The 14,942-nt window shown below is 46.4% G+C and overlaps 1 protein-coding gene across 1 annotated transcript in view; it reads left to right on the top strand.

Moving 5' to 3' along the window:
• Window positions 1–501: 501 nt before the first annotated feature.
• The window catches only part of TPPP (tubulin polymerization promoting protein), a 58,525-nt gene continuing 44,084 nt past the window's right edge, over window positions 502–14,942 (top strand). The window contains exon 1 of the mRNA XM_077917646.1: window positions 502–641. The gene's annotated coding sequence lies outside the window, so the exon portion shown is untranslated. The remainder of the gene's footprint in view (window positions 642–14,942) is intronic.

Consider the following 14,942-nt stretch of genomic DNA (forward strand, 5'->3'; position numbering starts at 1 on the left):
TTTTAAAACCAGAAGATTATGCAGCTGAAGTCTACAGAGAACTAGAGAAGTCTGCTAGTGTTCCTGAGCAAAGTGACTATTCATAGAAAAGGAGCATAAGCCCCTTTGCTAAATAAGTGTAAGGGCTGCGCCACCACGCAGGAAGAAGCCAAGACCCTGGCAAAGGCCATGCGCTTGTGCGGCATGTAGCTATGTCTGTGTATGTGGGACAGCGCCCTATACTCAGGGCAGGTCTCAGGGCGCTTCACGACCTAAAATGACACTATAAAAAGCAACCTCCTTGGGCCTCATGGCTGGAGAGACTGGAGACGCTCCGGGACGCAGCCACCTGCCGCCCGCGGGGAGCGCGCTCGGGGCCGAGCTCCCCTGCCCGCCGGGGGCCGCGGGAGGGCGCGCCGAGGGCCACGGCAGGCGCCTGGCTGGGCGGAGTCCCGCGTCCGCCCCTCGACGGCCCTTCGCCAATGCCGGGCGCGCAGGGCGGAGCCGGCCGGCCGCCTCAGAGCCGCGCTCGCCGCGCCTCGCTCAGCCGCCGCTGCTGCCGCGGACGCTTCTTCTGCCGGGGGCTCCGCGCGCCCGGGGCCGAGAGGGGGCAGCGCGGACGGGCAGGAGCCGAGCGGAGCGGAGCCCGTCCGAGCGGGGAGGTAAGCGGGGCGAGGAGCGGGGCTTGGCGGGGCTGCGCGCCTCAGGCAGCGGCGCCTTCCCAGGAGCGCCCGCCAGTTCCGGGTCCCCGGGGGCCTTTTTTGGGCAGCCGGCCCTCCGGAGCTCCGCGCCCGGCCGCTGAAGGCTGCCGAGTCCGACCGGCGGGAGGGCGGGAGAGGCGCCGGCAGCCCCAGCGCGCGCGGGTTGCGCCGGCTGCCGCCTCTGGGCGCCCGCGCCTGGGAAGGCGCTGCTGGCTGGCCGCCTCCCGGGCTGCAAAGCGAAAGCGCAGAGGCATGCCAGGCGGAGGAGGAGGGAGACGGCGCTTTCCCCTCCTGAAGTTGGCGTCTAAACATTGCCGGGCTTTGCTCTTGCCCTCTTCGAAGAGAGATCCCGGCTGCCGGCTCGCTGCTGCTGCTGCTGTATTTAAGCCCAAGCTCTCGGAGCTCGTGGAGCGGTCGAAACCAACAGGCGCCTGCATGCGAGGAGCACACAGAGAGATGGCATTCTTTGAAATTGCAGGAGCCTTCTTGCATTTAAAGGGACGGATCCCTTTGGACCTCCTGCTCGGAGATGTGCACCCTTCTGCTCTAATAGATCTTGCTTTAAAAAGCGGACTCCCTTTCTGCCCCTCAAGCCCAGAGAAATCTGAAAGATTTTGCTGGCAAATAAACAGCATCTTCCTGCAAACAGAAGCTGCACACCTACACGAGGGGGGGGGGTGGACGGTGGCGCCTGGGGGTGTGTGTGGATGTGATGGGGGAATATTTAGGTTTTTCCTAGTTATGGCTTCTAGATTTTTCTGGTGTTTTTCTAGGTGCTTCAGTGTTACGTAATAGATCTTGAAAACTGGAGTCTGTGTCAGACTCGCTGAGGACCCCCTTCTCTTTCCCCTTCCATTGCAGTGTTTATCTTTCATTTTCTGGGGAAGAAGGTTCCTGAGAAGCAATAGCTGGGTGGCGGCAGCAGCAGCAATTGAGGATCCTTATGCATCTGTTTCACAAGGGAGAATAAATTATGCACCTTCCCTGGAGGTAGCAGGTGCAATGGAAATGATTCCCACTGGATCCTTCGGTTCCACTTTCCGATTTCATTCCCGCCAGAGGGAGAACAATATTTACTCATTTCCTCAGCATGTTGCTGTCTGTGCACAACACCTGATCTGGGCTGCAATCCTCAGACCTGGCCATTTCAGAGCAAGCCCCTTGCGCCCGTCAGGAAGATTGCAGAGAGAGGGAGCTGGAGGGCTGGGACAAACCCCCAAAGCACAGGGGCTCAGGTGGTCTTGTGTCCTCTGCAGGCGGGGGGGGGGGCAAGATCTGTTAGCACACAGTCTCCTCAGGGATGGCCCAGGCCCCTTCCCTGAATTTTCCACTTTCATTCTTTTACAGCCTTTTGATTTACACAAGTCAATAGATGGGAAAGGCAGGCAGGCAGGATTCTACCTTGTTATACGGTAACACTTCTGCCTTCTGCCTTCTAGTATGCTGACCAGTGAGGACAAAAGCACTGAGGTGACTGGAACTATATCTTAGTAAATAACTGTAAAGGGTAAATATATCTTGTGTTTTGATGTGTCATGCCCTATCTGGGTGTTCAGAACCACATCACAGGAAGTGTGTGAGGGGGGGGGCTGCGCATGTCTGCACTGTGTCCCAGCAACCGCCTCCCCCCAAAGTGCTGTCTGTGTCTTCAGTGAGCAGCCATGTTGGGTCTGACCCTCTGACTTAGAGGATCTTTTTACAAGTAAAATAAATGATGGCTTGTTGCGGTTATCTGGGTGCTAAGGAGAGGCACTCTGCACAAGCTCAGAATCTTTTTTTATTATTTCAGGACAGTTGCAGCACTGGAAAACCTCTGGAGATTAGATTATTTTTATTCTGCCTGTTACAGTTTTGGCCTGGTTCTTGCTAAGGTGGCGAAACCTGTGCCTGAAGGGTACCATTTTATAGTGTAGGTGGAGGCTCGTTTAAGGAATGCATTACCTGCACATAGAAAACTGGTATATCAAGGAGAAGACTAGCCTAGAGCCCTTCTCTCGTTGGCATGTTGGTTTTCTGTGTGCTATTAACCACCTGCTTGGTTTGGTCATAGGGAAAGAAGAGCAGTTTCTCAGAACCTTGTAAAATTGAAAACTTTGCAATCGATGAATCTATTACTAGGGAGATCTAAGTAACCAAAATTACATTCTTATGCCATTTCCATATGATCTTAATACAGATTAGTTTTTGTCTACATGGACAAAGTGGTTCCTCCACTCTTTCAAATGACACTCAAGTGTGGTAGTTCTGAGTTCTATTGTCTATTGTGTCCGGAGACAATAGTTATTTCAGAGAGCTGAAGAGTGATCTAAGATAGGCATCATTGCCAATGGTGTGCATGCTCATCCCACTGTAATATCTCTTCATAGGTTTGTAGCTTTGGGGGGGGGGGTAATTCAGAAACCTACAAACTCTTTTTAACCAGAGACAACACTGGGTGCTTCCATGCTATATGTACTAACCTTTAATAATGTATCCCATGAAGCCTTCATCCAATCATTGTCTTCCTGCATTTTCCCATGGTGCTTCCACCTTTTCCCAGGCAGAAGAAGGTCCTCCTTTTCCCAGAATGGAAGAGTTTGTGCTGTCTACACAGTTCTGGATGCCTTCAGTGTTACTCCTCCATATTTTTAGAAGCGGGGTGACACATCCAGAAAGGGGGCCTATTGCTGCTCAGCACACATTCATAATAGGATTTCTGGCAGGTGCCATTTCATGACCGTATCTAACTAGGCCTAAACGCATGCCTCTCTGGTCTCTTTAAATGAATGAGAAAAACCGTAATGCCTTCACATTATGGTAGTGCACTTGTGTACGTGAGTTTATTGTGGGTTTGTTGCCACTCATGCTTGCAATTTAGTTTTTGCAGCATCTCTATGATGTCCTGCTCATCAAAATGCCACCCCACATCTCCTCCCTTTAATTCAGATTTATCATTTCTGCCGGTTGTTTTTTTAAAATGTATTAGGTATTCCTCAGATTTCAATGGGGAAGAAAATGGGGTGCCATTTTGGTGAGGGTGATACTGTGTGGACACTGCAAACAAACACGACTCCATAGTAGTGATGAATCAACAATAAACTCACATAGCTGTATTCTTATTCTTATTTAAATTATTTATTACATGCTCTTGGGTCCATAGCTCCATCAGCGTTGGTGCTGAGTCTCAGTGCCACTATAGAGAATGCCCTCTCATGTCACCTCGTACTGTATCTCAGGGGATAGAGGTGCAAGCTTTCAATCTCCTCCTCTGGCCAGCAAAATATGACAAACAGCACATGCAAGCTTGTTAATGTGGTGGGAATCCATAATCTCCCTGAAAAACTGATCCATAGGCCCAGGAGCTGCTTACCCACAACTCTCCTCATCCCTGGCCGTTGTCCATGCTTGCTGGGCAGCAACATCTGAAGAGGCAACTTAAGTACTGGCACTTAGTGAGACCATATGAATGTTTGGGCTCACACCCGCTTTGCCCTGCCCAGTCCTTTTTGCTGGTGCGCTGCGCTGTACCAAGGTTGGGCTTGGCTCGTCATCCAACTAGGATTCGTGGTTAAGTTCTCTCCTCACTAATCGCAAGCAAGAACAAACATTCACGAAACTGTACAGCAGCAAAAAGGACTGGGCAGGAGCAAAGGGCCCGCAAGCTCCTCTCCAGGAGTCCTCATGCGCCTGTGATCTTGCTAAGCTGCAGTTTGGTGGAGCTCAATGTGCAAAACAGGCCACAGAGTAGCTATAAGAGGAGAGATGCCCACCTTGGCTGCTTTGAGCTTTATGGTGGTTACCTGGAACATTATTCTTCGCTTGCTAGGACTATGCAAACTACCGTTTTGCTTTGAAGTGCTCGAAATGAGTTTTTGCAGGAGCCGAACAAGCGTTGCCTGGAACCAAACACAGGGTGTTAGCTCTCTACCTGAAGATATTTTGTGCTCTGTTATCTCAGCCTCAGAAAGGCACCCAGCTAGAGAGGATGGTTATGTAGGAGGGGAGAAGTGAGGCAGCATGTGAGCATGAGACATGTACAAACAAAATTGTTTAGAGAAAGCTGTCATGACGAGTTCTCCCGAGAGCAGGGAGCCACCTACCTGCCCATCAGCCGATATAGAAATAACGTCTGATGACTTTCGTGTCTTGCATAGTGCTCTATGAGACCCTCTGAAGAAGCCCCTTTCAAAGCACGGCAGAAGATAGAACTCTGAAAGGGGCTTCCCAAATCCCACCCCTTAATTGCAGTCTCTTCCTAAGTCCCTTTCCATCTTTGCCAGCACTTTGAAAGGGACTTAAGCAAGACCTGACAATCAGCTGATCCGAGAGAATCCACTCTCCATTTCTCCCCCTTGTTTTGTGTCTCTGTGCGCATTTCCCCCCTCATTGGTTATCTTGGTGCTGAGATTTGCTAGCATAGGTAGATGGCTGAATATGTAATTAGGATTGGTGTCTTGAACTGCAAAACACGGCTTGCATATTCTGCATCCCACTGCAGCTCAGTGCACCATTTGATTCCTATTTTCTGTAAAGTCCTGAAACATTTAACACTATCCTATATTAGAATGCTAACAGTAGCAGTTTGGAGACTGAGGTCACATTTACCCCTGTGATATTGGTATCTATCACAGGATAGATGATCTGTACAGTACTGTTGCTTGCCCTCAGGCTTGCAAATAACCACTAGCCTGCTTGCCTGCTGGAGTGAAATAATATTTTCCAGCCAACCAGGTTGGAAAGCTTTTGCAAATGAGAGGGCAGTTTATTCTTCTTCTATTTCGGGCTGTCAGGTGTGCATGAGCTGGTGTGCTAGGAAAGCTGCTTTGTGCCTTTGCATTTACTCCTGAGAAGAGATGCAGGCCTTTGCTATGTTTTGCTCTACCTTGGTCTGACCATTGGAGTTGTTTTATATGTCATCATCAGCAACATTTCTGTTCCTCCAAGCAGCTGAGAATATATGGTCAGGTCAGCTGATTTATTTAGGCAGTTTGAGCTTCTTTCCTCTTGCCTTCAGAATAATTCCTGTGCGTTTTGGAAAGAGGCCCGTAAAGTCCATATAGCAAATGATGCTGCCATTTTTACTCTTATTTGCAGTGTACTTTTTAAATTAATGTGCTTTATGTATTATTAGCTTGTTCTATCTGAAAGATACTTTTTATAGGCATTTATCAGCATAGATACTGTATGGTGGAGTTTATGTAGGCTGATTTTTTTCTATTTAAAAAAACAACAACATTTAACCTGAAATTGATTCCACAGATTTTGCATGTAAATGTGTAATATAATTTCAAGTTTTAAACAACATTTCCATTTCCATTTTGTTGGAGGCCTATGGGGAATGTGTAGCATTTGAACAGTAAGTTACTTATTTTAATTTTCTAAGAATTTCTGTTACAAAAATGAGAGAAGACTGGCCAGTTTTTCAAGGAGTCCTGTAGCACCTTGAAGAGTGAACATTTTTTTGTGGCATAATAGTTTTATGTTTTCTACTTGTAGGGTAGAGTCTACTTCTTAGATGCAGCTTTTTCCAAGCTGAATCAATGAAGCTTCTGACTGTGGTTTATTTTTGATCAGAATTCACCACAAGACCACATTTTAGGCATGTTGGCTCCTTGGTTTAGGATAGTGACTTGTTTCCTATTTCCTTCAACAGCCTTCATGACAAAAAATCTGACCTGATTTTGCTAAAACAAGAAACACTACTTTGCTCTTAATGCCTAATGAAAAAACCCAAAATTTGGCAAGATAAAAAGTTTATGTGCATTGTTCATTAACACTTCCATAAGCTCAAAAATGTTGGGGTTTTTTAATTTTAAAAAATGAACAAAGGTTCACAAGGGCGGGTTGTGGAAATGCTTGTGTGTGAAATCATATGAATCACCTGAAAACTACATGGATTGGTAGGGTAGCAAGCTAGCTAGGCCAAATCCTTATTCCATTTGCAGACAGGAGATACAGAAGAGCCCTAGTGACCACAGTAAAGCTGAGGTCCAGTTCACACATTGTGGTTTTTCTGGTGTACACCTAAGATGCTCAGAGTGTGCACCTATTGCCTGATGTGTTTCTGCAGACACATATGTTATACATTTGTCAGATTGCAGCTCCCTTTTGAGCGGCAAATCCAGGTTTGTTTCTTTGTCAGGCATGAAGCTACCTTGAGTGTCCCTATCGGACTTCCAGACATAGATACCAAACAAATGCCACATCCACTGGGACTGTAAACATCAACTATTCAGCAGGTTGGATTCTGACAACCAGTATTCTTATCCAGTGGCAACTGGTCACAGAGCTCATGCAGTTGAACCCATGAAGAATTTTGGCCTCCACCAAAGAATGGCTCCCTTCACTCTTGCTTGCAACAGCCGTGCTCAGCCCAGAGTGAGAGAAACACCCCAGCAGAGGCAGTCTTCCCTTAAGACTATAGGAACTTCTTTGCTGGATCACATCAAGGTGCAGCTTTGAAAAGAGTTCTGCTTTCAGCAGTGCCCAGATGTCTAGATGCTCACAAGCAAGGCATGGCCTCCACTTATTGCTTGCCTTCAGTATCACCCCTGAAGATAAGTCAGGCATGTCCACTTTCAACTTGTGTCCGGCCCTGGCAGCTGCAAGAACAAACTGGGATAACAGACTGACAGCACTAGCTGGGTTTGGATTGCAGGGACCAGACCTGAGAGACATCAGCCTTGGGTCATCTGGAAGGGCCAAATAGTCCATCAGCTGATAGGCCACCAAACCATTAGAAACCTTTCCCCATCTGACATTGTCCCACAATGTGGGAAAACTGACTTGTCCCTTGGAAAGCTGGTTCTTCACTCCGGGTTCACCCCAAGGCAATCTTGTCAAGCTTGCAATCTTGTCAAGCTTCACCAAAAATTAAATTTGGGTATCAGGTCTTTTTTCAGCCCAAACTCACTGGAACTCAGTTTGGCACCTTTCAGAGGAAATGGGAGGCAGTCGTGGTGAGTTCTGGCACCTCTTTTTCTAGAAAAATAGCACTAGATTTCAGAATTTTATGGTTCCTAGCCCCCCACCCCAGCTCCACAATTAGAAAAAGGCTTGCAAACAGGCACTTGCCTGGTCACCTGTGGTGAGTAAGGATCAGTGGCAAGTACATGATCAGGCAGGGAAGTGCTGCAGATATTGGTGGCTCTTCTTCTTCAGGCTGATTAAGGTAATCACACTTCAGCTTTGTGTTCATTTCCACCTCAGTGTTGAAATGAGATAGAGCACAACTGTTTAATTAACTTGTAACAATATTCCATAGAACTGAATTTAACAAGGTGGGGACGGAGTGGGGGATTAAACGGTCAGATTGCAGAAATTTAATAGAGCCAGGAAAGTGAAATTGACACCCTGAAATCTCTCTCTGATGTCTTCAAGCAGTCACCACCTCTTCAATTTGCCTCTGACACACACACACACACACACACACACACACACACACACAACGCAGCAGCTGTGCAGCACCCTAGAGCTGTACAGGGCAGCTGTTCAGAGCTCACTAAAAGAAACAGTGATCCTTTATCAGTGCTAATGTTTACTACGAGACCCAGGGATGCGTTTAAAGGCATCCATGTAAATGCTGATCCTTTGTGACACCATTTGGCTGCAACAGAGGATGATGGCATGGCTGCTCTGCACTAGTCCAGGGCGCACACAGCATCTACTTTCATGCAGGATTTTCAAGCAAATCCTGAAGGCCTTTTGCTGGTTCCTTTCTGATTTGCCATCTAATAAAAACCAAAAACAGATTATGTCCAGTTTCGGCAATGCCTTTATATCTGGAAGCTCTTTGGGGGCCTGTGTTCATACAGAATGAGTGGCCCATGGTAAAAAGGTCAGCCTTCCCTCTTGGACCTGGGCAGAGTTCACTTACTGCTCCATTCGTCTGCTGCCATTCCTCCAAGGAGCATGCACATTTCCCCCCTTTCATTCTCACAACAACCCTGCGAGGTCGGTTAGGCTGAGACAAAGTGACAAACTCAGCTTTACTAGCAAGTGACATGGTTAAGCCAAGATCTTAATCCTGCAGCAGCAGGGCTTCCTCCTCACTGGCCTGCAGTAGCTCGCAGGATCTTTCAGGTTGTTTCTTATTGAGCAAATGTCAGATTCTTTGCCTTATAGGCACTTAGGCCTTTGGCATGTTTTGTGTGGTGCTATTTGCTAACCTCACGGACAGAAAGTTTATTCAGACCAATCTCGGATGGACCACAGTTTTATTTGCACAGATCAACCGATCCTTTTCCCTTGCATGAAGCACCTCTGTTAACACCACATAGGTAGCTCTCAGAGTACTTTGGGATGTTTAGCCGGATACGGCAATGGGAACGTGCAGTCACACACACAAAGTCCCACAAGCTTCAGTCTTGTCTCCGACGTTTAGCATCTCTGTGATGCTTCTGGGTGGCGGGGTCAGGGCAGAAATGGGGGGGGGAGTGTTACCAATATGCAAATGACCCCCAGCTTTATGCCAGCATTTCATCAGAATTAGGAGATGCTGTTGAAGTGCTGGACCAGCATCTGGTCTCAGTTATGGGCTGGATGAGGGTCAGTAAGCTGAAAGTAAATCCCAGGAAGTCTGAGGTTCTGTGGATCTGTGGTTTGTAGGTTTGGGAATTAGGGAGTTGGCCACTTCTGGATGGAATGGTGCTTTACCTGAAGGACCAAGTTTGCAGCTTGAGAGCGCACCTTGATTCCACATTATTGCTGGAGGAATACCCCTGCCCATTTCCAGCTGGTCTGTCCATCTATGGTCATTCCTGGACTAGAACATCTTGACCTCAGGTACCCATGCACTAATATCCTCCAAATTTGATCACTGCAATGTGCTTTACGTGGACTGCCCTTTCTGGCTGCTTGACAATGTGAGACAGGGCCTTGTTAGGGGTGGCCCCCTGGTTATGAAACCATGACCTCATTTAGCACAAGATGAAAACTGTTTTGTTTACCCAGGCCTTTGAAATGTAATCAGCCTTACTGCTGACAGTATTACTAGGAACATAGTCAGCTGCCTCCTGTAGACCATTGCTCTATTTAGCACAGTTTTGTCCATACTGAGTGACAGCGGCTCTCCAGAATTTCTGACTGGGTTTCCCCCCTGTGCTGCCCAGAAATGCCTAGGGTGGAACTGTGTGTAAAGTAGATGCTCTACCATTGAGCTATGGCACTTCCCATCCTGCATGTTGTTTTTGTGCTAATGCTAGTTTGTATTGTTGTGCTGTGTTACTTTGTGCAACCGTTGGGAGAAAGGGTGGGAAATAAATACATCTCTTGCAAAGCAGATATAGTTTCATAGTTGTTTTTTGCAGTGTAGGGGAAAGCATGTTATGTAGCATTTTTTTATTTTTGATTACTCTCTGCAAATGTCTTATACAGTGGTACCTCGGGTTAAGTACTTAATTTGTTCTGGAGGTCCGTTCTTAACCTGAAACTGTTCTTAACCTGAAGCACCACTTTAGCTAATGGGGCCTCCTGCTGCTGCCGCGCTGCCGGAGCACGATTTCTGTTCTCATCCTGAAGCAAAGTTCTTAACCTGAAGCACTATTTCTGGGTTAGCGGAGTGTGTAACCTGAAGCGTATGTAACCTGAAGCGTATGTAACCTGAGGTACCACTGTAGAGAGCTTAGGGCAACTGCAGAGCTGGTCCTGTCCCCCCCCCCCCCCGAGTGGTAACAGAGACAAGGCAATTTGGAAAGAGGTTCTGTATAGAACTACAAAACCCCTATGTCAACTAACATGTTGTATTGCCCCGCCCCACCCCCCTGGTCCCCAGCCATTATGTGCCCTCTGAAAAATCAGTAAATTCTCCTTAGGATCTCCTTTCCTAGAGGGAGCCTTGGATAACCTGTGTTCTGAGAAGAACTGCAGCAGCTGACAGTAAAATCAACTGTGTGTGTAGCGTAGAAACATGTCTCTTAATTCAGCCCTGAGCAGAACTGAAAAACAGGCTGCATTAACGCTGATTCTTACTGATGCTTATAAAAATTGGGGCAGAGATGCATTCACAGTGATGGCCTTAAGCTAATCATCCTCTGAATTAAGAGAAAACAACTATTCTCCTGCGCCTGCCCAGCCCATCCAGTTTTTCTGAGTATGCTTTGTCAAAAGATGGAATGAAAATACCAATATACTGTAGGATACTGTTATCAGGAAATTTCTCTGTGCAAGCCCTCTATGAAATGAGCAGGAGCTGCTGCACAAGGACACACAAACTGTTGCTGATTGAATTTGATGCCCACATCTGCATTGGGTGGGAATGTCTGTTCCCATTTAGTACTGCAGGAACACATACAGTAGTAGTAGTGGGACCCTCCAGTTTTTAAGCATATGGGGGGGGGACTAACCATTTATTTCCTCTCCCTGTATTCTCAGCAGGCAAAGCAATGGTGGGAGTTTTCATTGGAATACGTGGTCCAGGCTTCCTGTGTGTTCGACCACAAACTTGAGGGGGAAATTGCCAAAACTGAGCAAACTGCTCATTTTTCAGAATTCCCCATCTCTCCTGCCTTTGCATATTGCAGAACTGGTACAAATCAGGGTGTAGCTCTTATTCTGATAGATGTCTGAAATGGAACTTTCCTTTATTGCGCATTTCCTGATAGGTTCTTGACTATTGCAGACTGACACTGAGGATGAGAGTTCAGAAACTTCAGCCGGCCCCAAATGCAGCAATGTGGCCTTGTCAGGAACTATCTATGAGGAGCACACTAGTGAGTTGTGACCACAGAATGGGATTATAGGTTTGGTGCTAAATTATAGCATCTGAGGCACAGCTGACCTGTTCCAGAAACAAACTTAGTTTGGAGGCGGCTCCCCTTCTAGCGAATTCTTGCCCCAAAGTAGATTTCCTGGTTGATTCAATTAGTGCTTTAAGAGAGACATTAAATGCATTTCTTTGGATTTGTAACAAATATTGGTGTGTGGAGTGTTCCTGTTCAAGGTTTCCTGACTGTCCTGTTCTTTTCCAGGATACCCTTTTTTCTGTGTTTTGTGGCCAAAGCACGCTTAGCCCTCGTTGGGTTGCTGGGTTTTTTTTTGCTTTTGCCCCCTTAGGTCACCCCAAAAACTTTTGTACTTCTTCAAACCTTGGAGCCACCTGGTCTCTTTCTTAGCTACATAAGGATCCACACTCAGAGAATGTGTTTGCTATTAGCATATATAGGATCCTGTCTCCCGCTTTTATGATATATAGTGTCCTTCCAGCTGCATCGTTCGCTTCTTCTTGGCAGTTTTTATTTGTGCTTCATTTTATCTAATGTTGTGAGGCACTTTGAGGACCTTGGCTAACAGAAAGTGGAAATTAAAATCTTTATATATGAACTATTTCACTTGCAAAGGTTTGCAATTCTTGTCAGTTGAGTAATACTGGGGAGAAAATTGTGTGACCCTAAGTTGCTGCAGTCTCAGCAATTTACATACATTGTGCTTGATGAACCCTGGCTGGAACAAGTATCTGTTGTACAGTGACTAGAATAAATTGTACAACCACTATCCTTACCCGGCTGTTACCCACTTCCACCCTTATCTGTCCTGACATGATCTCTGTAGTTGAACTGTTGATGGACTGGTTGTCCTCTGTGCCTGTCTATGCTGAAAACAAGACTTCCATTGTACTCCTGACTATGCTATGTCTGCTCTGTCTAAAATGGAAGCCTGTCACTTGACAGGTGTCATCAGACGTGTCATCTGAATGTCTTCTTCTTGGGCAGAATGCTTTGGGAGGTTTTAGGTGGGAGAGGGCACCAGGAAACCCATACTGTTGAGCATTAGGGTTACTTCTGTTGCTGGTTGTGCTAGCAAAGATGATGGCAACAAAATTTAAAAGCAAGTGTCATGGCATTGGGGAGACAGAATCTTCCAGGGGTGATAATTTCTAGGATGAAAAGCTCCTGGCAGAAATAGCAGCTATGGTGAATCAGCAGTACACCACGCATTATTAGAGCAGAGAGGTGAATCAGAGCAGCTTCCGGGAGTTTGTGGGAAGAAGAGTGATAACTACCATATTTTTCTGTGTATAAGACTAGGGTTTTTTCTTTTAAAAATATGTTTAAAATTGGGTTTCGTCTTATACATGGATACAATCTCCCCCCATTTTCTTTATTTGGAGACCCCCAAAACAGTGCGCGTCTTATACACGGAAAAATATGGTAATTGTGGTTGATAAGGTACAGAGACTAGAAAAATACACAAACCCTATAAACATACTGAAATTTTAAAAGCCATGTGGAATATTTGCAGTAGGTGCACATACGTTTTTCTTGCTTGCCAGATATAAAGGAGCTCAGAATAGCCACTTTCAAAGTGGCTAGAGTTTTGGGGAGGGGTTTCCAAAGCAGGTGGGGATGTTGTGTGGCTCACCTCGTAAAACTGACCCCTGCTTAGCAGGGCAGATTGCATGATGGTGCTTTACCTGAAGATCATAATTGTTCTAATGTTGGGAGACACTCACAGAGTAACCCTTACTCAGATGTAAGTCCTGCTGAGTTTTGCAGGGTGTACTCCCTGGGATGTGTACCCAGGATAGTAGCACCTACAGTTTTTGAAATTTGCTGGGGATGTCGGTGGACCACTTAAACTTTTTGTTGTTCAAAAAGATCAAAGTACATGCTGTACATAACACACTTTCCCACCCCACTCCTTCAGTGCTGGCATTGTCAAAACTAGTGATGCTTTGTGAAAGTGTGGGCTGGTAAATGCTTAGGGAGAAATTGGCAGACTGTTCCAGTGCCATGTTATGAACATGACAGGCCATTGCCAGGACCTTGATCTGTGTTTTCAGAAAAATGAATTAAGTGAGGGCAAAGTGCCCATATTCTTGACTGTTCTACAGCCTTCTTAGGTTCCTGAATAGAATTTGTAGGATAGAGCTTGCTTGAGAACATCTGCTTGTAATATAAGTAGTTTGAGACAGTGGTCAGATTGCTGAATCTTGCCTTCATCTCCCCTATGGTTTCTTGGGCAGTGAAGTGTTTTTAATGGGCTAGTAATGCCTGTGGATTTATTTTCCAGGCTATCTTAAAAAAGAATAACAGGCCGATGGTGATCTTACTGTTGCTCAGATACTGGTATGAATAATTTGATCCAAAAAAATCCTTTTTTTATATTAAAAAATACATTTCTTGTAAACAGATTTTGTGGTTTGGACAGCTGGCATGACTGGCTCCCCAGAGTCATTCAGTGCCACTGTCACCTGTATGGGTGGCTCTCACTGCCTCCTCCTCCTCCTGCTGCTGCTGCTGCTGCTTTTGCTGTTCCCTGCTTGTCTGGGAAAGGCTGCTGTGTCATCCATGGCTCCCCCCCTGTATTTGGAGTGTACAGGATGAGACCCCATGGAGCAAACTGGGGGACGGAACAGGGCTTCCCCCTCCCTTCTGTTCATCTGCCTCATGGGCCTTTGCACGGGCCCCTATCCTGCACTTTCCCCCCATATACTGCTGCTCACACGGCCTCACCTGGTGCAGGCGCCTACTTAAGACTGTTTGCTTGGGCTTACAGAAGTAGAATAACAATTCCCTTGAAAGGAACTATTGAAATTGTTAAAAATCTGAATCGTTTTCCCCAAACTGCTAATGATGTTCAAAATTCACCCTAAATGCCACCTTAGGCTTGACACTCACACATACATACTTTGCTTGATCTCTCCTTGCTTGAGCGCTCAACGCTTCCTGGTTGGCACTTGAATGAAAAACGGAAACTGAAAATAAGATAAGAGATATGAAAGTTCTGTCCATGGCGTTAGGTCTCTGAAGGCTGAGGCCTAGTCTACATATCTGGCCAAATAAAGTAGGAATGAAGATTTTAGCCAGGGTGTGCATGCCTTTTTTACGTTGTTATTTTTCAGATTACATTAAGTACATTTGAGAAAACAGCTGTTCCAGCAATATACAACGAACAACTTGACCTGGTATCTTTACAGATTTGTGTCATGCTGGATAATAAAGTTCCATTTGATTATTCTAAAAGGTCACACCATATTTTTTCATGGGTAGTGCATGGTTTCCTGCCACAGTCCAAATAATTACCGTATTCAATAAGTATTTGCCATGTGCTGTAGAAAGAAAATGGATTACGCTTGCCTCTGGCTGCTCCAACTTGTCATGCCAGCTTCTCAGCCAGTGCTATGGACCACACTCTGGCATACCAAGAGCCCATGCTGAGACCAGCGCAAGCGGCTCTTGGGAGTGTGACCGGTGCAGTTGTACTGGGCATGGTGCTTCTGAGGCACCGGAGGAGGCTCCACCACTATTGCCCCAATGGGAGGCGGGACAGGGGCACCAGATTTGG

This window comes from Podarcis muralis, chromosome 13 (assembly GCF_964188315.1).
Source record: "Podarcis muralis chromosome 13, rPodMur119.hap1.1, whole genome shotgun sequence".
Taxonomy (NCBI): Eukaryota; Metazoa; Chordata; class Lepidosauria; order Squamata; family Lacertidae; genus Podarcis; species Podarcis muralis.